The sequence below is a fragment of the Manis pentadactyla genome, chromosome X (assembly GCF_030020395.1).
Source record: "Manis pentadactyla isolate mManPen7 chromosome X, mManPen7.hap1, whole genome shotgun sequence".
NCBI lineage: Eukaryota > Metazoa > Chordata > Mammalia > Pholidota > Manidae > Manis > Manis pentadactyla.
Window position 1 is genome coordinate 137,691,617 of NC_080038.1, and position 21,333 is coordinate 137,712,949.

Consider the following 21,333-nt stretch of genomic DNA (forward strand, 5'->3'; position numbering starts at 1 on the left):
AAAATTTTAAATTATAGTAATATAATTATATCACTAGGAAATTTTTATTCATTTTCTCAGGTTTTTTTATTGTGGTAAAAAATGTAACATCAAATTTACCATATTAACCATTTTTAGCTGCACAGTTCAGCAGTGATAAGTATACTCAATTACTCTGCAACAGATCTCTAGAACTTTTTCATCTTGCAAATCTGAGACTCTATACCCATTTAAACACTAATTCTCTTCACAACATTCAAGTATAAAATACAGTATCGTTAACTATAATTGCCATGATGCACATTACATCCCCAAAACCTATTAATCTTATAACTGTGAGTTTGTACCCTTTGTCCAGCATCTCCCCATTTCCCCACCCCCTGTCAACCATCATTCTTGATGGAGGTGGGCTTCTTGATGGAGTCTGAGACACCAGTTAGTAGGATCAATGTCCCTATAATGCCCATCGAGAGTCCTATCTGATGCTCTCCCCACCTCTTCACATCCCCATCCCCTAGTCATGCAGCTTACGACTCAGTACGCTGGATGGGGTAAGACAGAAATGGGACTCTTTGGCAATGCCCCATACATCTGGGGAAGGCAGGTACTCATTCATACTCTCACTTTCCCCAAGCACCGGAGGTCATGGGCCAGGAAGGTCTTGTTTGACACTGAGCTATATCCTATCTTGGTGGAGGGGCAACATGGATTAAGTCAAACTTGTCCTCTTACCCTCTCCAGTGGGTCCAAACTCATATTTCTTTTGGCTCCATTGGTATGCTGGAACTTCTCTGCTGGAAACCTGGACTTCCACAAAGGCTCTCTTGTCTGTGGGTGATTGTCTAAGACTGTTTTCCAAGGGTTACTGGATGGTGCCTGAGAGGGGCTGGAGCAGGTTCTTGGGACACTACAGAGTCCACAGTCAGGACTGAGGTTTGTATGCCTATTACTCAGTGCACAGGTGGGGAAGACTCCTTGGGGCAGGTCCCTTGGCATATGGTGTTAGATCCCACAGCTCTTACAAAAGCACTTTTGTCCATGGATAGATGCAAAATTGCTGATGTTGAATGGGGGATACAATGACTTATTCAACCATGTTGCTGACATCATTGCCATGGAAAGTTTTAAAAGATGAGAAAAACTTTTCAATAGAGACAATATTTTGGTGAAATTAAAAAACCTGTTCCTGATAAAAGTTTTAGCAAAGAAGATATAAAAAGCACTTACCTAAAATGATCAATCACAGCCAACATCACAATTTTTCATAGAACATTATAATACAGATATTCCCATTAAATTAAATAATATTTGAGCATAAGCCTAAATGAAAGGATGGAAGAAGCCATCAGGAAATCTGGAAGAAGAGCATCCCAAGAAAAAGGGCATCTAATGCGATAGCCCTGAGGTATGAATGTGGTTGGAATAGTCAAGAAACAAAGCCAAAATGATCACTGTAGCTGAAATGTGTGCACACGGGACATATTTCATTCTGAGTGTACTGGGAAGCCATGAAGGGTTTGAGCAGGGAGTAATATGATGTGATGTATATCAAGTATGCTCTTGTTTTCTTCCTTAATTAAAAACACTACCATTCCTCAATTAGCCACAAAGAAAACATCAAAGTCATCTTCAGCAACTCCATGTAATGCCATGTACAATTATCAGGGTTTGCTGTTTCTATTTCTCCAGTAACTCCTTGAAGTGGCCCTTCCTCTTCAGCTCATTGCCACTGCCTAGGATCATGCCCCAGAATCTCTCGTCTGGACCACTGCGATCGCCTTCTTAATGAGTCTTATGCCAGCAATCCAGACATCATGCTGACAAGAGTTATCTTCTTGAAATACAGAATTCAAAAACTTAATGACTAACGCATCATAATAAAATCCAAACTCTTCAGCCTGACACACATGTCATTTCTGGACCCTTGCTTAACTTTACAGCTTCATTTCCTCTTTCATAGCAAGGATGTCAAAACTTTCACTGGAATAATTACTTTTTTTTTCAAACACTTTCTGACATTCCTTGCCTCTGGTCCTTTGCTTATTTTGGTACCTTAACTTCTCTAGGACTGACGCTTGGATTGACAATTTCTTAAAATGTCTTCCCATTTTTCTAAATATCAAGGAGTGGAGCATCTCTCAAATGTGCTCTTAAGAAAGTATGTTTCATGGTATATTACAAGAAAAATATTTTGTTTTTAAATGTGGGAAACACTGGGATAAAGAAATTTAACATGTTTCTCTGTTGTAAAACTTTTCAATGGTTTAACATATATTGACAACATCAAGAAGGGAGTATTGAACACACAACATTCTGTTTAAACCATGGAATCATTAAAACCATGAAACAACTTTTTTAGTGAAATACTAAGGGGTACTATTGTTCCATGGGATATTTGGTGAAATACTAAGGAGGTGATTTCTTATTCTCCAAAATGAATCAAAGTTTCTCATGTATTTGAATCTACTCTGTGAAATGATAGGCCTCAACAAAGGTACAACCATTTTTAAAATGTTGAGGTCACTAGATGAGTATTCACTCACATTTCATTTGAAAGGATTCCATTTTACGACCCTCAGCAAGTATAACAAAAAGCAATGTCAGATAGTAGTCATCTATAAGATTAATCTAAAAACTCACTAGAAGATACAATGAAATGTGCAAGGTGTGAATGTTGCTACCATGAGTAAGCTCAGAAGTACAAAATCACAGTGCATGATTTCCATTCCTTTTTTTCACCAAATATATACAATACCCCACTTTAGGATGGATACCAGTTTTCCTTAGACTAGAAACAGGCTTCTCTTGACTTCACTCACCTAGATGGGGTTCTCAGAACCACGAAATTCATGCAGAGAGGAAGAGAAAGATCAAGTAAGATCAAATGAATGGTTTGACCCCAACATATCTGTGTATTTCTGTGTGTGTGTGTGTGTGAGAAAATGCATCTTGGCAACTTGCTAGCCCAACCAGCCTTTAACTGGTACCATTAAGATAACCTTCTCTCTTTGTATATGAGGATATGTATTTCATTACTCTTTGTTCATAATACATATGCTCTCTGACCTCTAGTTAGCAGTTTTGCCAACTTACACAAAATTCAGTACCCAACACACTATAGAATAACTGACTTGGCTCCTTGCCAATGCCACCCATCCTCATTCTTGGACAAAGTAATCCAGATCCTGAAACTAAAATGTGCCTAGGCAGGGAAAATGTAAAGAGGGTTTGTGGGGAAAGTTGGGGTTCCTATGGCCAGGATCCTTACTGAACCTAACCACTTGATGGTGTAACTGGCCTGTTACTAGGCTACCGCTTCCACACCCACAGGCAATAAGCTATTCACTATGTAAAGAGCTTGGCCCAGTGCTCTGGGCAGAGGTAAAGACGCTAGTGCTCGACCTACCCTCAGGAGAACAAGCCAGGTAATGAACCCTTTCGCCCCAAGAACGTTCCACTGTCATTTCTTTGGTCACACTGAATCCATAGTGAACTTGCCCGGGGCTGAAACCCATTGGCAAAACAGGGTTACATCCTAATCTTTCAAAAAGCTCAACCTATAGTCAGGCAGGTTGTGCAAGTCTCTCTGATATTCACTTCCTACTTGCCAAAGATACGTTATGGCAATGGATAGGTTCCAGGCAATGAAACATGAGCTAAGACAATAAGGTAGCTCCATACCTCCTTGACAGTAATTCTTGCGGAGGTTGCCATGTGACTCAGTTCTGGCCATTGAAATATAACGGAAGTCTCCTGGAGCTGAGGGGGACAGGTTCCAGAAAATATTTTTTCCTGATTTTTTTCTGAGGATAGACCAGTTAAAATTCACCTTCTCACTTCTTCCTGCTTTCGTATGCAACTGTGCGAAGACAGAATGCTTAATGCTGTGGCAGGCATCTTGTGAGCATAAAGGGAAAGCAAAGAGAATCTCAGAGTAGAAGAGCCAGTCTAGAGCCCTGAGATCATTCAGCTGGATTAACCTAAATTGCCTACCCCCAAATTCCCGTTACAAAATGGATTAACATACTCTTATTATTAAGCTACTTTTAGTCGGGTATTCTATTACTTGCATTTAAATCGTCTTAACTGATAAAACCTGATGTCATGAAGTGGGCTTTTGCCTTGTTTTCATGCCACACCCCGACCTCATACCAAGTTTGGGCACATGATGCAAAACGATTATTGTGTCAGAGCGCCCTCTTCAGTTCACTATCAAGTATTTCAGTTCTTCCAGGGGTCAGATTTCACTGTCATTCACTTACTTCACATTGATTGTCTTCCTATACTCCAAGAATTTTCGTAGTCTGGAAATCAGGTTTAGTGTGCCAAAATAAGGAGAGCAATTCAGCTTTTCATTTCTGGACACTTTGGTCTTTAAGCAAGTCTGGAAGAGAAAGCACTATGCAAAGAACATATTTACATTATGTAGGTATGTTTTATATTCAGCGGCTAAAAAGCCCTTGCTTAATATTTAAGCCTCAGTTTTGTGTTGTCCTGATACAGTCATACCTCATTCATTCATAAGCCTTCAGAATTATTATGGAATGGGGACTTCCACACTAAAGGGAAGAGGTGCATCTACCTATAGAGCCCAGAGTGGTGATCAGGAGACTGTCATCTTGTCAACTTTTTCTCATTCACTGTGTGTGATACTTTGAGCAAATCAGTTTTACTCCCTGAGGCTATTAGTTAAGTAGCTTTGTTTCAAACAAAACAAATCGGACTAACTTAAGCAATGGTGTTTATTGAGAGGACACTGGGGTAAGTCACCAAATTAAAGGAAGAGCTAGATATTCAAACCTTGGGAAGGATGGGCATCAGAGGAGCTCTGGAGATAAGCTCAAGAGGAGCTCATGAACTCCATCTCCAGGAAAATGCTGTAAGACAACTACTTCCAACCACTTTCAGGCTCTTTGTGTCTCTGTGCAAAATTTAAATTTCTGAGATAGTGGATCTCCTTGGCCCATCTTAAGTCATGTGCCCATCCTTGAGACCCCAAGAGCTTAGTCTAGTGGTCCAGCCTAGTAGTTCCAGGGAAATGGGGAGGGGCAAGGCTCTGCAGGGCAACAGGAAGTGCTAGAACCACATCAGTTTTGAGATAGATAGATGATAGATGTAAGTGTATATATATATATTTATGACTTGTATGGCAAACACACCATATATAATATATATGACATATAGGCATACACACATACACAGTGTGTGTGTGTGTGTGTGTGTGTGTAAAACGCCTGTTAAATGAAAATTTTTATGGAAGCTCTATAGTCAGTGGCCTCCCAGAAACCTCTGTAAAAAGAGCAGTTGAAAACAACTTGGCTGGATGTTGTCTAATATCATTTCCAGTATCATGTTATTTTAACCATTTTGATGAAAATCTTTTTGACTTAGAGTTTTTTTAATATGTTCAACTCTATTTTTAGAAGACCTGGGGTCATCATTGTGAACATGAGATACTGTCATGGACTATTAGAATGTGTTGTTTTTGCTGTCTCCCTTGAGCCCAGGATGTCAACTTTCACTACTGCTGTCAGTATGCCTGACTCATGTACTGTCCAGCCTGTCTCCAACATGCTGTTTCTATGGACTCAAGAGCTAAATAAATTGTTGAGAGTTTTGGAGAAGAAGAGATGGAAATAGTGTCATGAAAAGTACCTAAACTTACTTGAAAACCTTTATCTTTGTGCCCCTGTCATTTGTGTATTAACCATGTCACTTGGGCAAACTACTTTCTCTCCTTGGCTTCTGTTTCTTATAATGTGGATTAGATCAGCTGTGCCTGGTGCAGTGCCTGGCACGTTGTAGCTCCTTAAAGCATGTTACTGAATTGAACCTCACATCATTCCAGTTCTATGAGTTGATGATCTTAAATGTCACAGTGTTTATGTTAGCTATTATGATTGCAATATGAATAAAACAGAGGGTACAGTTTGCTAAATTCTTAATTTCAGTTTCTATTGATGAGGGTAAGTAACATCTAATGATCACATACAATATGCAAAGCATTTTAAATATGCCATCTTATTTAAAACCAAAACTATATGACAAAGGTGGTATTATTCATACTTAAAGATAAGAAGAGTTGGGTTCAGGGATCTGAACTGATTTTCTTAAAGTCCAAGGCATTGAGGGAATAGGGAGGATTACTTTCTTTAACTTGCAGAAAGTTTATGGAAATGAAAATAAAATAATACATATGAAAAGGATTTTGAAAATAAAAATGAACTACAAGCAGAGGGTGACATCATTATTATTCTTATTACATGTGGGTATGTGAATTAAGAAAGTAAAAGTTCTTGAGTGATGGCCTGAAGGCTCCTACTATCAAACAAAGGGCAAAGGACCCTCTGACATCTGTTTTTTGGGGGATATCTAGAGAAGTTGAAAGAGCCTTAAGAGCCACCTCTGAGTTTATGAAAGGCCATGCATAAATGTGCAATGCACGCCTGAAGCACAGTTATTCTAATCATGTACACTTAATCTAAGAGACACCCCAGCGATAAGAAGAAAATGACAAATCATGCTCTACTCTCTGTCAACAGCCTCTCACAGATACTGTGACACTGTGTTCAAATAATCAACTAATCAAATTCTTTGGAACTGAGTTCATTTGAAGTTTGTAATAAAATCACCTCTGGCAAAACTTAATTTTGCAAAATTCCCCCACTTTGCAATTACCTGCAAATAGGTCCTAACTTAGCCTACTTTATGTCCACCCTGAGAGATCTCCTTACCATTTGGATCTTGGGGAGCAGGAGCTTGACTAAAAATCTTTCCTCCAGCAGCTGGCTTGAGCTTTTTATGCAAATCAGTGTCTTTCTCCATTAGTGACCTGTTTGGCACGTCAAGGCTGGAGAACAGCTTTTACTAAATCACTTTTTAAGGCCACATCACAACCTTTTCTTAGATCTGCATTGTCCAATGTGGAACTAGATCTTGAAATGTGGCTAGTCCAAATTGGAATGTGTCCAGTATAAAATGCACATCAGACTTCAAAAGACCAAATAAGAAAAAAGAATGTAAAAAGTAAAATATCTCACTAATATGTTTTTTGTAATATTGTTCATGTGTTGTAATGGTAATGTTTTAAATATATTGTGTTAAATATATAATTTAAAATTAATTTCATTCATTTCTTTTTAATTTTTAATGTAGCTACTAGAAAATTTAAAATTCTATATGTGGTGCACATTACCTTTCCCTTTTTTTTTGACTTAGAAGACAAGCATTTATTTCTCAGAGTTCTTGAGGCTGGGAAGTCCAAAATTAAAGTGCCAGAAGATTCTATCACTGCTGAGGGCCCAGGCTGTCTTCTCACTGTATCCTCACATGGCAGAGAGACAGACAGCTCATATCTCTTCGTCTTCTTATAAGGGCACCAATCCCATCAAGGGGGTTCCATCCTCATGACTTCATGAAAACTTATTTAACTCCCAAAGCATTATCTTTCTATTGGACAGGGCTGCTCTAGACAATGGGTACCTATTTGTCTTATTTCTGTTTATTACTTTTGATATAAAGAAAGAAGTCTATTTAAATATAAAAAATGAAGTCTATATAAATATAGACTTCTCTTTTTAAGAACAAAAAACTCAAGTCAAACAAAACAAAACTTTATCCCCACTTTTTTGGTGTACATAAAACAACTTTTTAATGGAACATGCAAGCAAATAGGCTGGTGGTTTTGAAAACTGAAATCTTGCACATAATATTTTGCACCATAAAGAGCATTTATTCATCAGGAACCTGCCATTAGTTTCACCCTCCTCTTAATTGTGTTCATCCTGCTATTTAAGTGTATCCAAAAGTAAGAGAAAAGATAATTATCATTTGACATAACTGGCATTATCCATAGAAAACACTATTTTAAATTGGCTTTTACTTTAAGATTCTGGAATCATTTCTACCTTAATATATAAAGTAAGAAAGGACTTTGCCAGTAGAGAATGACTGATCCTCAGAGGTGATCTGGTGTCAGTGCATTCCTTTTTGTATGATGAGATGGAGACCTACACAAAGTAACCATCTAGCTCAATGTCACCTAGTTAATAACTGACAGAGACACAATCTGAGTTCAGTTCTGTCACCTGACCAAATTTCTTATTAACATGGCACACTTAAAAACTACTTCCAAGTCGTTCTTTTTCTTACAGAAACATAGCATCAACTGTTTTAAGAACATCAACCACTTGAAAATGAACACCTAGTTAAGTTCCTCTTATAAAATTCATATCAAAAAGTCCTCCTTACTATAGAATATATGGATAGGACATAAAATATGAGGAATTTTCACACAATTAGACATAGATTTGGAAGTAGCCTGGGTAGAACTCTTTCCTGCTGATTCGTAGCCTGCATTTCTAATGAGAACAGTGCAAACATGTTAAGTCTCTTTTGCTTGCCTTTTAAAATGTAAATGCAGCTTTCTCCCCAAACTGCTGAGATTGTCAAGGTGCATGACCCTTTGTGTGCTTGGCAGTCAAATGAATTTAAAACTTTTACACACATAAAAGCATGTATTGCTTCAGCTTCCAAATCATTTGAGCAGTTTTGGGTTGTTTTAATTAATTTTAATATTTAATGCAATGCACTGTTTCACTGGTAACTGAATTAATGAAGTCCCTATATCCAGAAACCTTAAACTTTCACAAGTTATTTTTTTCTTTTTCTAATAGTGTTTCTTTCTTCTTCTGAATAAATCTACCATTGATATCATTTATTTTGAGCTATTTCAGGGATAAAGAAAATACAAACAATTATATAGAACCCAAGGCTCTATCATGTAAAAATGAAAATGTTAGTATTCAGCCATGTTTGCCTCAGATTTAAAAAATATTGTAGTAAAATACATGGAACATAAATTTGCCATTTTGATCAATTTAAGTGTACAATTCAGTGGAATTAATTACATTCATAATGCTTGTCTCATGCAGTTATTGTAAAGGTAAAGTGAGACAATTCATTAAGCACTCAGAATAGTACTTGATTATCCCTCAGTAATTTTACATGTAAGAGATATTCTTTATATCTAGAAGTAGAATTGCTGAGACACATGGTATGATCATCTTCAACTTTATAAGAAACTGGCATATTGCCTTCCAAAGTGGTTATGTACCAATTTGTCCTTTCACCAAGAGTGAATGAGAGATCCCATTTCTCTATATCTTCTTAAATAGTTGGAAGGATCAGATCTTCTAATTTTACCAATCTGATAAAATTGATTTAATTTGCATAGCATCTCTTCATGAGTATTGACAAATACAGATCCCACCACTGTTCTTTTATCTAGTGTCTATGTCTTTTTCTCCCTATTTTATTTTGAATTGTTTGACCTTTTCTTATTTATTTGTAGGAGTTCTTTATATATTATGGTTATTAATTTATATCAGTAATATGCTTCACATATTTATTTTCCAAGTTTGTAGTCCAACTTTTTATTTTCTCATAGTGTTTTTATTTAATTGTTAAAAGGTTTCATTTTTTATGTAGTTAAATCAACATTCTTTGCCTTGGCAGTTTTCTTTATTCTGCTTAGGAAATCCTTTTATACCTGGAAGTCATAGAGATATTCTCTTTTATTTTTAACTAATAACTTTAAAGTTGGCTTCCTTTATTTTTTACTTTTTACATTTCTTTCTTTCATACATCTGAAATTTACCTTTGAGTATGCTGTGAAGTTGAGGTATGATTTTTTTCCATACAGGAACCAACTGTCCCACCATCATTTACTGACAATCTTATTCTTTCCCCATTGCATTTTACTGCCACATCTGTCATATGCCAAGTTTCCTGATGTGCATCCATCATTTGCTGGGCTCTCTAATTCTGTTACGTTGATCTGTCAATCCCTACATCAATAATATACTGTCTTATTTACTACTATTTTGTAATAATTTGTGATGTGTAGTAAAACTTCTTAGTCATCTTCAAAATTATCTTGGGTCTTATTGGCTGTTTGTTTCATATATTAGCATATATTTAACAAATATGCTACACTTACTATGTGACAGGTTCCATTCATTGTGCTTTGAAAATTCATTGGTTTCTTACAAAAACAACACTATGAGGCACTACTATTATCACCTGCATTTTACAGATGAAAAGAATGAAGCATGTAGAAGTTAATTAATTGCCCAAGGTCCTACTGCTTATAAGTGATAGGGCCTGAATTTGAAGTCAGTCAGTTGGCTCCAGAGTTTGTGATCTTAATCACTATGCTGTGTTCTCTCTCATGTGAGTTTTTCAATATCCATGAAAAAAATCCAATTATAAATTTAATTAAAGTTGCATTGAATTCCTGTATGAATTAGGAAAAAAAATAGTATCATTTTGATAGTGAGTCTTAACATGTATAAACTAGGAAGAGGTTTCCAGTTACTCTGTGTTCATGGACGGTTGGTTCCCTATATAATATCTGTACTGTCCTCTTCCTAAGTAAGAAAACTCCATTTTTTGTGGCAATTATCTTCAGGGGGAAAATTACATTTCACAGCCTCCTTGCATGTAGGGAGGACCATGTAGCATATTTCTGGTCAATAAAAAATAAGTGCAACTTGCTGGGCAGAACTCCCAGGAAAGCTCTTTAAAAAGAGGCAGATTTTACTGGCACCAACCTTTTATTCTTTTTTTTTTTGCTCTTCAATCTTCCCCTTCTTCTAGTTTGTAAAACGTATGCTATGCTGGACAATGAGCATCTATCCTTCAATTATGAATATAATAAAAGTCATATGCTAAGAATGGTTGAGTAGAAAGTTCAAGGAAGCCTAGGCCCCCCTTGGGAGCATTATGAAGTCACTGTAGTACCAGCCCTAATTAAACTCCAGAGTTCATTTTACATGAGAAAAGTAAAATGTTTTCTTTAAAAAAAAAGACCACTTCATGTTTCTTGTTATGAACACGAGAACACTATCCCTAATTGATACAATAAGGTCATCTTTTATGGCCTGCGACAGTTAATTTGTGTCAACTTAACTGGGCTAACGGATGCCCAGATAGCTGGTTAAGCACTATTTCTGGGTGTGTCTGGGAGGGTGTTTCCAGAAGGTATTAGCATCTGAATCAGTAGACTGAGGAAAGAATGCCCTCACCAATGTGGGTGGGCATCATCCAATACCTTGAGAACCTGATTAGAACAAAAAAGACAAAGGAAAGGTAAATTCACTCTCTGCTTGAGCTGGGACATCCAGCTCCCCTGCCCTCAGGAATCAGTGCTCCTGGTTCTCAAGCTTTTGGACTCATACACTATTGCCTGCCCTGCTTCTCAGGCGTTCAGGTTTGGATGGAACTACACCAGTGGCTTTCTGAGGCTTCAGCTTGCAGATCACAGAGATAGTGAGACCTAGGCTCCGTCATCACATGAGGCAATCCTTCATAATAAACCTCTATCTGTACCAATTATTTCTATTTCTCTGGAGAACTCTAATACATTGCTTTCAATAATGTTTGTAATTTTCTCCATAAAATCTTCTTCAACTTTTGTTAGATTTGTTCCTAGGTACTTATAATTTTTTATTATTACAAATAAGACCTTTTTCTTCATTCTGATAGTTTCAAATTGGCTATTGCTACTTCAGCATACAGGAAAGTTATAAATCAGTTCACATTGTTTACCCCAAAATATTGTCACTTTCTTAGTTCTAACAGTTGGTAGAGGTCATTGAAATTTGTGTCAATAACTATCGTGTGTCAATAAACACAATTTTATTTCTTCCTTTCTCATACATTTTTAGAACTTTTTCTTCTCACTGCAATAGGTAGGCCCTCTATTACAACGTTGGATAGAATTTTTTTGGTAGATTCCATTTATTAGCTTACAAAAGTCTATTTGTAATGTACTAAGAGATTTTTAAAAATCATGAATGGGCAGCACATATGTTTTCTACATGTATTGAGATGGTAACATATTTTTTCCTACTTAGTTTGTTAGTGTGGGGAATTACAATGATAGATTTTAGAGGCTGAACCATACCAAAGAGTTTGGACATATGGCAAGCTTCCTCACAATATCCTCAGGGCATTAATGAAAGGTATTGTAGTCTATTTTGTAAGGTGGCACAGCTCTTGAAGGCATTTTGCTTTATGTAAGAGTTGTAGCTTTTCCTCCTCCTGTAGATTCTGGGCCACTGCAATATCTGCTCATGTTTAATGTCAAACTTTAAAATTTGGCATTAAATAAAGAAATAAAATTATCTCTTAATTTCTAGGATCTAAAGATTTTTTTAACTTAGCCTATATGACAAAATTTTTATTTTGTAATATTTAATTTCGAATCTTTGTGTGTTTCTAATGATAGTCTGACATGTTGCTATAAACTGATTTACTAGATACTTAATTAGATAGACAATCAGTAAGTGTTTTATTAAAAACACTGCTTAGATGTGGGAAGAAGTAGGAATTTTATCTACTATATCTGTATGTCATGGATATTCAACTTGTGGTAAGATATAGACAAAGCACATACGCTTTGGTTAATTAGCACAGTGCTTCCCTTAAAAACTGAAATGGAAAACTTTTCGGTTGGCAGATCTCTTTCTAGATCTGCACGGCACCCTTGACTCCCTCCTACATCACACTCAACCACTTGAACATTTACTTGATCTGCCTAGCCACTGAAGACATTTCAGGTCATGATTCCTGTCAATATAGTTGAAACAGGAGTTTTCAAATCTAATTCATCTTTGTAATATTATTTTCTGGAAATTACTGGGTATTATACACTAATAAGTGCACATTAAATCTTTTAAAAGTAGTATCTCTTTTAATTCTAATCAAAACACTGCATATATTGTCATCAAATGTGATAGATAAGGAAGTTGAGTTTCAAGAAGGTTGAACCAGTTGCCCACCAAAACCAGCTCTGTCTTCAAAGCACATATTTTTAAAAAATAAATCCACCTTTCAAGGTCTACTACAAAGCCACAGTAATCAAGACAATTTGGTACTGGCACAAGAACAGACCCACAGACCAGTGGAACAGAAAAGAGAGTCCAGATATTAACCCAAACATATATGGTCAATTAATATATGATAAAGGAGCCATGGATATCAATGGGGAAATGACAGCCTCTTCAACAGTTGGTGTTGGCAAAACTGGACAGCTGCATGTAAGAGAATGAAACTGGATCATTGTCTAACACCACACACAAAAGTAAATTCAAAATGGATCAAAGACCTGAATGTAAGTCATGAAACCATAAAACTCTTAGAAAAAAACATAGGCAAAAATCTCTTGGACATAAACATGAGTGACCTCTTCATGAATATATCTCCCCGGGCAAGGGAAACAAAAGCAAAAATGAACAAGTGGGACTACATCAAACTGAAAAGCTTCTGTACAGCAAAGGACACCACCAATATAACAAAAAGGCATCCTACAGTATGGGAGAATATATTCATAAATGACAGATCCGATAAAGGGTTGACATCCAAAATATATAAAGAGCTCACCCACCTCAACAAACAAAAAGCAAATAATCCAATCAAAAAATGGTCAGAGGAGCTGAACAGACAGTTCTCCAGAGAAGAAATTCAGATGGCCAACAGACACATGAAAAGATGATCCACATCACTAGTCATCAGATAAATGCAAATTAAAACCACAATGAGATATCACCTCACACCAGTAAGGATCGCCACCATCCAAAAGACAAACAACAACAAAAGTTGGTGAGGATGCGGAGAAAAGGGAACCCTCCTACACTGCTGGTGGGAATGTAAATTAGTTTAACCATTGTGGAAAGCAGTATGGAGGTTCCTCAAAAAGCTCAAAATAGAAATACCATTTGACCCAGGAATTCCACCTCTAGGAATTTACCCTAAGAACACAGCAGCCCAGTTTGAGAAAGACAGATGCATCCCTATGTTTACTGCAGCACTGTTTACAACAGCCAAGAAATGGAAACAACCTAAGTGTCCATCAGTAGATGAATGGATAAAGAAGATGTGGTACATATACACAATGGAATATTATTCAGCCATAAGAAGAAAACAAATCCTACCATTTGCAACAACATGGATGGAGCTACAGGGCATTATGCTCAGTGAAATAAGCTAGGCAGAGAAAGACAAGTATCAAAATGATTTCACTCATCTGTAGAGTATAAGAACAAAGAAAAAACTGAAGGAGCAAAACAGCAGAAGACTCACAGAACCCAAGAATGGACTAACAGTTACCAGAGGGAAAGGGACTAGGGAGGATGGGTGGGAAGGGAGGGATGGGGGGGTGGGGAATAAAGGGGGCATTATGATTAGCATGTATAATGTGGGAGAGGTCACAGGGAGAGCTGTACAACACAAAGAAGACAAGTAGTGATTCTACAACATCTTACTACACTGATGGAAAGTGACTGTAATGGGGTATGTGGGAGGAACTTGTTAATGGGGGGAGTCTAGTAAACATAATGTTCCTCATGTAATTGTAGATCAAGGATACCAAAATGAATAAATAAATAAATAAATCCACCTTGCAATGTGAAATTTTTCTTTAATTTTCTTTTCTTTTCTGCTTAAACCAGCCAAGAGTCATTATCAGTAAGTCACCTTAAGTGAAGCCAGAAGCCATTATTCCTCTATTATGCCTTTCACCAAATTTCATGAGGTACTTTCATGATTAAAATTGATTACATTCAGAAGCCTTGCTCCTAGGGGGTCTTTGATATCTCCTCTTATAAGGTAAGGGAATGGATGGGAGGCAAATCATATGTCTGTATGTCCAGGATGTATAGTCAACAGTCAAGCTTTTACAGGGGGATTTCAAAGCTTAATTCATAGCCCAGTCTCCAAAATTGCTATTAAGTTAATTTATATTTGAGGTCTTCCAAAATGACCCTGAGGTATGAAAGCACTGGAGAATGGCTCTCAGAGGGGAGCTTTGCTCTTACATCACTCAGAGCTAGATTCTTTCTAGAAAGTCAAACAGAAAAGCTGGAGGTAAAGAATACAGAGCAGCAAGATGAATGACAAATACCTTCAGTTAAGGTTTTGTCTTTTCAGAAACTTCAAATGAAATAACTTCCCATGATTTTTAGATAGACATGACACTTAAGATATATTTTTAGTTAAGGGACAGAACTATACAAAGCAAAGAATGCCAAAATAATTTAAGCTTTAGAGAGAATTGGAAAAAACTTTTAATATGGAACACAATGAAAAAAATGAAAGATATGCCAACTTTTTAAATGAAATTAAGGAAAATAAAATAAATTTAATCAAGAATATGGTACAATGACTTGATAACAGAGTAAACAGGTTCCTAATGACTCAAGTATAAATCAAACTGCTGCCTCTTAAACACGTCACTGTGACTTTGAGCTACCTTTAGGAACCTCAGCTCACTCAATTATTCGACGGTTTGCTAACCCCAGCACAACACCAGAGGATCCTTGTAAGGATTAAATTGGATAATATGTACATGGTGTTTTTGTTTATTCCATTGTAAGAATTGATAAATGTTTTAAAATTCCCTCTTCCTCTCCTTAGTGAAAACAAATAGGCCAGCATGATATAACTGACAGAACACCTGATCTGAATTTAGAATAACTGGTAAATGACCTCAGAAATATTTGGTGAACACTGTTCATGGCTAGCACAGAACTTCATGATCAAGATCAAAGAAATGAAAGGAGAGCAGAGATGAATGACTGAAGCACAGAAGCAAAGGGGAATTCCTCGGTAAATTCACCAGATGGAAGCCACTTCCCCACCCAGAGTCCTTCGCAGTAGCAGCACAGTGGCAGAAGGCAGGATATGAACTATTTGTAGCATAGGTAGGGTAGATACATCTGGAGCTCCAGGAATGGAAGAAGATAAGCACTTAGGGGACAGCTAACCAGGTAAGCCAGTCACTCTTCTATAGGACTTATGATTCCCCACATTTGTAAAACAAATACCAGAATGATGCTATAGTCAAGAAAATATAAGCCATTATATTCTGTGTATGTAATTTTTATGTTTTATATTTTCATATTGAATTAGTTTGGAACCAAGTGTCAGATAATACTTTTGCTTTTGATTTTGGACTTAAGTGCAGAGGGTTGAGGTATTTGTGTGATCATATTGGACACAGTAAAGCCACTCTTCTGTTTTATTTTTCCATCTTTTTGCATTTGTCTTTCCCATTCCCTTCCATCCATAGGGAACCATTCTAATCTGTTTAATACATATCTTTTTCCTTGGTATGATTTTGCAAAGTGTGTATTATTGTTCTGTGTGCATGCATTTTCAATTTATGAAAATGGTATTTTACTATACTTCATTTTGCTTCTTCCTTTTTCCACACAGTGCTGTTTTCTGACCATCCATGTATATATCTACATTTAACTGAACACTTCTAACTATTACAGAGTACTCCAGATGTGCAGGAATCACATCTTACCTATCCACTTGCCCAGCAATAAATGCTGAGATTGTCTCCAAATCCCCACCCCCCAAATTAACACTGTAATGAACCTCCTTGCATGTGTTTCCTTATGGACCTATGTAAGAATTTGTTTAGCTACACACAGACACAAATTGAGATTGCTAGGTCAAAAGTATATATGCTTAATTTGACTAATTGCAAATTTTTTTCTACAACGGCTAAACTTTAGCATATCCAACCTTCCCTCTCCCTCTCCCTATGTATATATAATTCATGTGCCCAGATGTATATGAAAGTAACCAGGATATTAAAAGTAATGTGTTACACGCAGTGTACCTTGTTGTGAGAGCTGGAGTCCTACTGCCTCCAGGCAAATTTTCATTCTGCCAATTTCACTACTTGTATGACACTGGGAAGTTACTTTGTGTTTCAGTTTCCTCATCTATAAAATGAGACTATGAAGATGGCCAACAGATGCCAGGCGATTGAATACTGTAGAGTGAAAGTCTGGTTTCACCTCTAGGAGCTACAGTTAAAAACTAACTGGGTGACTGAGGAGAATTAAGATTCCAGGTTTGCATGTGGATCCCATGTCTGCTCTCCTTTGTACAGCGTTCACTCATAGGACCATAGAGCCCTGTGGCGAGGGCACTTTGGCTAAAGGAGTCATTTTCAACTGGGGTGATTTTGCTCACCAGGGGACATTTGGAAATGTCTGGAGACATTTTTAATTGTGACATTTGGGAGATGCTATAGGCATGTAGTGGGAGGAGGCCAAGGAAGCTGCACTGCATGAAGCAACCTCCACAACAAAGGATTTTCTGGGCTAAAATGTCAATATTGCCCAAGTTGAGAAACTCTCTTCTGGAACCCGAGATGCCTGGGTGTAAATCACAGTTCTACTACTAATGAACTGTATGGCTTTTGATGAGTTACTCAGCTTTCTCTATTTGTAGAATTTGGTTCATCACTAATTGCTACAGTAAGTCTGGCATATTGATGGTGTTCTGTGAATGCTAGTGTCTGACTATTATTAGCTGTAATAAAGTAATTCAAGCATACAGATAATCTCTTGAAGGCCACCGACTATGCATTAATGACATAAACAACATGTTAACTACTATGTGGGAATTATGAAAAACTGTTACTCTTTTCCTTTTGTAATCTTAAATTACACATGGGTGTTTTTGGTGTTATGCTGTCGACCTTTGTGAGATTTTAACATTCTTGTTCTGAAATGGCAGAAACAAATCACACATATTGAACAAAAATAAGAACTGATCATAACATGGCCCTGAGGCACCGGAAAACTTGCAAGTAAAAGGGTTACAGTTTCCAGTTAGCTTTCTCTGCAAACGGGATTATTTTCTTTTTGCATTTAGCTTTTTATCAAGAAAAGGAAATTTTGAAAATGAACCTAAAACCATGATTTCTCTTATTTGATCAGAAATATTCTGGTGTTTCTTTGCAGAGTAATTTTATGCAGAACCACCTATCCGCCTCATGTGCCAGGTCCCCTTACATTTTATCATGATAGCGTGGACCAATAGGACCGAAGCGGCCCATCCACAGTACTTACTCTGGGGAGATTCCTGAAGCTGCAAGACCTATCAATTATCATTACTCCAGTATGTGGTTCTGCTTTAATTTTTTAAGGCAGCGCTGTATTTTACTTATAATTCACAGGGCTGCTTCAAAGTGCTGAATGACCAGCCTAGAATTTTTTTCAAAGACTACAATTGTCTTGAATTACAAAGGGATTTTTTTTCAAGGTATATGAAAAATCAGTGCCTTTCATTCACTTAATACTTCTTTTAATCCCTTTTACAGAGGGCCTATAAGGAGTTAAAGACGCTGAGCTAAAAGAACAGCCTTGCTTCAAGGAACTTGCTACCAAGGGAGGGAGAAAGACAGGTATACAATTCCAACGTAGTAAGTTTAATACAAATGCTTTACAATGAAAATGGTGAGAACTGGATGCTGTGCAGGCACAGGACATCTAGATTTAAGGAGTCAGGTAAAGGTTCCTTGAGGATACTGACCAATCTACATTCTAAAATGTGTAGCTTTCATCCTCACCATGCTCCTACTTCTCTTCCTGCCGTCACCCGTGAACTCTGCCTTGCTGAATGCAATGAGCCCATCAGTAGCATTGGCCGTGGATGCTCCCTTCCTGCTTCTGGATGTACTTTCACTTGCCTCTGAGAACACTACACCCTCCGTTTTCTGCTCCCAGTTCACTCGACTGCTCCTTCTCAGGATCATTGGCTGGTTCCCCCTCATCTCCCCAGCCCAGAATGGAGTTAAAATGCCTTAGAATTCTGTCCTTAGACTTCTTTACCTCACTCCCTCTCTTGGTTCAGGCTTCTGGCTTTAAGTATCAACTATATGCTGATGATGCTCAAACCCATACATCTAATCTGCATCTCTCCCTGAGCTCCACATGCATTTTCTTCCCCATCTCTACCTGGATATCTAGCAGGTATTTTGAATTCATTATGACCCATACTAAACCCCTGGTGTCACTTCCTTGCAACACCTGCTTCTCTTAAGTGTCCTCCATCTCATAAATGGCAGCTTCACTCTTCATTTGCTCAGGCCTAAAACCTTACAGTCATCCTTGAGCCATCTCTTTCTCTTTCCCACATATGATGTTAGAAAACTCTTTTTGTTCTGTCATCAAAATAGATCAAACCTCAGAACATACCTAGAATCTGACCACTTCTCACCACCAACACTGTACCACTGTGGTCCAACCACCATCATCTTCGGCCTAGATAATCACAACAGCCGTCTGATTGGTCTATCTAACATCATCATTATTCTCTTACACACCAATTTTAACATAGTGTGATAGGCAGAATTCTAAGATGGGCCCCAAGATTCCATTATATTGTATAATCTCCTCCATTTAAGGATAGAAATAGTCACTTCTTTGGCTAAATTACATTACACAAGACTCCATCAAAGCATGCTGGAGTGGGGTTAGAAGTCAGAGAGAAGTTCCCCAGCTGTCTTGGAAGAAAGTAAATACCAGCATAGTTTATACTGTGCTTCACTTTATTATGCTTCACAGATACCAGCTTTTTTCAAATTGGAATCTGTGGCAGCCCTGTGTAGAGCAAGTCTATTGGTGCCATTTGTCCAATAGCATTTTCTCACTTCTTGTCTCTGTTATCACATTTTAGCATTTCTCTCAATATTTCAAACTTTTTCATTATTTGTTTTGGTGATCTGTGATCAGTGATCTTTGATGTTGCTATTGCAACTGTTTGGGGGGCCATGAACTGTGCCCATATAAGATGGCAAACTTAACCAATAAACTGTGTATTCTGGCTGTAGATGTGGTGGAAATAGCAAGAGAAGTAGAATTAGAAGTGGAGCCTGAAGATGTGCCTGAATTGCCACAATCTCATGATAAAATTTTAACAGATGAAGAATTGCTTCTTATGGATGAGCAAACAAAGGAGTTTCTTGAGATGGAATCTACTCCTGGTAAAGATGCTGTGAAGACTGTTGAAACGATAAAGGATTTGGAATATTACATAAACACAGTTGATACAGCAGCAGCAGGGATTGAGAGGATTGGCTTCAATTCTGAACAAAGCTCTACTCTGGGTAAAATGTCATCAAACAGCATTACATGCTACAGAGAAATCATCCATGAAAGGAAGAGTCAATTGATCTGGCAAACTTCATTGCGGTTTTACATTAAGAAATCACCACAGCCAACCAACCTTCAGCAACCGCCACCCCAATCAGTCAGCAGCCATCAACGACGACGTAAGACTCCCCACCAGCAAAAAGATCACAGCTCACTGGAGTTCAGGTGATGGTTAGCACTTTTAAGCAATTTAAGTACTTTGTAACTAAAGTATGTACACTTTTTAAAGATATAATGCTACTGCACACTTAATAGGCTACAATATAGCAGAAACATAACTTTTATATGCACTGGGAAACAAATAATTCATTTGACTCACATTGTGATATTCACTTTATTGCAGTGGTATAAAACTGAACCCGCAATATCTCCAATTTATGACTGGTAGCCCTGTTGTAAACTGCTTATGGGGGCCATGTGACAAGAACTGTGGGAGACCTCTAGTTGTGGGGAGTGTTTCTTACCACTGGCTCCAACCCAGGTAATTCAGGATAATTTCCCCATCTCAAGACGCCTAACCTAGTCACATCTGCAAAGTACATTTTGCCATGTAAATGAACATATTCACAGTTTCTGTGGATTAAGAAGCAAATATCTTTGAGGGACCATTGTTCAGCCTATCACACTTTAATTTTAAAAAGCCACAAAGTGCTTCCCAAATTCTTTTCCTAACTTTCCTTCTGACCACTTACCACTATCCACTATTTTACTTATTTATCTTCTTCTCTCTACCACTAAAGTAGAAACTACATGAGGGCAGGAACTTGTCTGTGTTTTATTCACCACTGTATATCCTCTGCCTAGAATAGTACTTGGTACATGATAGGCACTTAATCAATAAGCTGTTAAGTGAATGACTAAATGACAAATTACCAGTTCTACAACCTCCCCATTCTCTTTCTCCTCCTCCAATCTTTCTAGATCCATTTAAAGTCAATAATATACATATCTTGGTTGCTATCATTGCTATGAATAAAGATGAACTTCCTTACCAAGATATCCAAGGCCCACCCACTATCGTTTGAGTTTTACCTCTGCCACTTCCTTCATAGCACTCTCCACTAGCCCCATGACCTCTGAACACACAATCACGTTTAACCCTTCCATGCCTTTCCTCATACTCTTCCTCTGCTTATGCTGTCATTCCTTCCTTGTCTCCTACTTTTTAAAATCTTGCAACTTCTGTCACATGTGAACTAATAACTTGCAATCACAATCAGGGTTTTCTGTCTCTGGCTAATATAGAGCACTATTTATAACACTATCTATTGTAGAACATCTTCCTTTATTCTTATTGATTACAATTAGTGGTCTAGGTAACTATCTTTCCCAT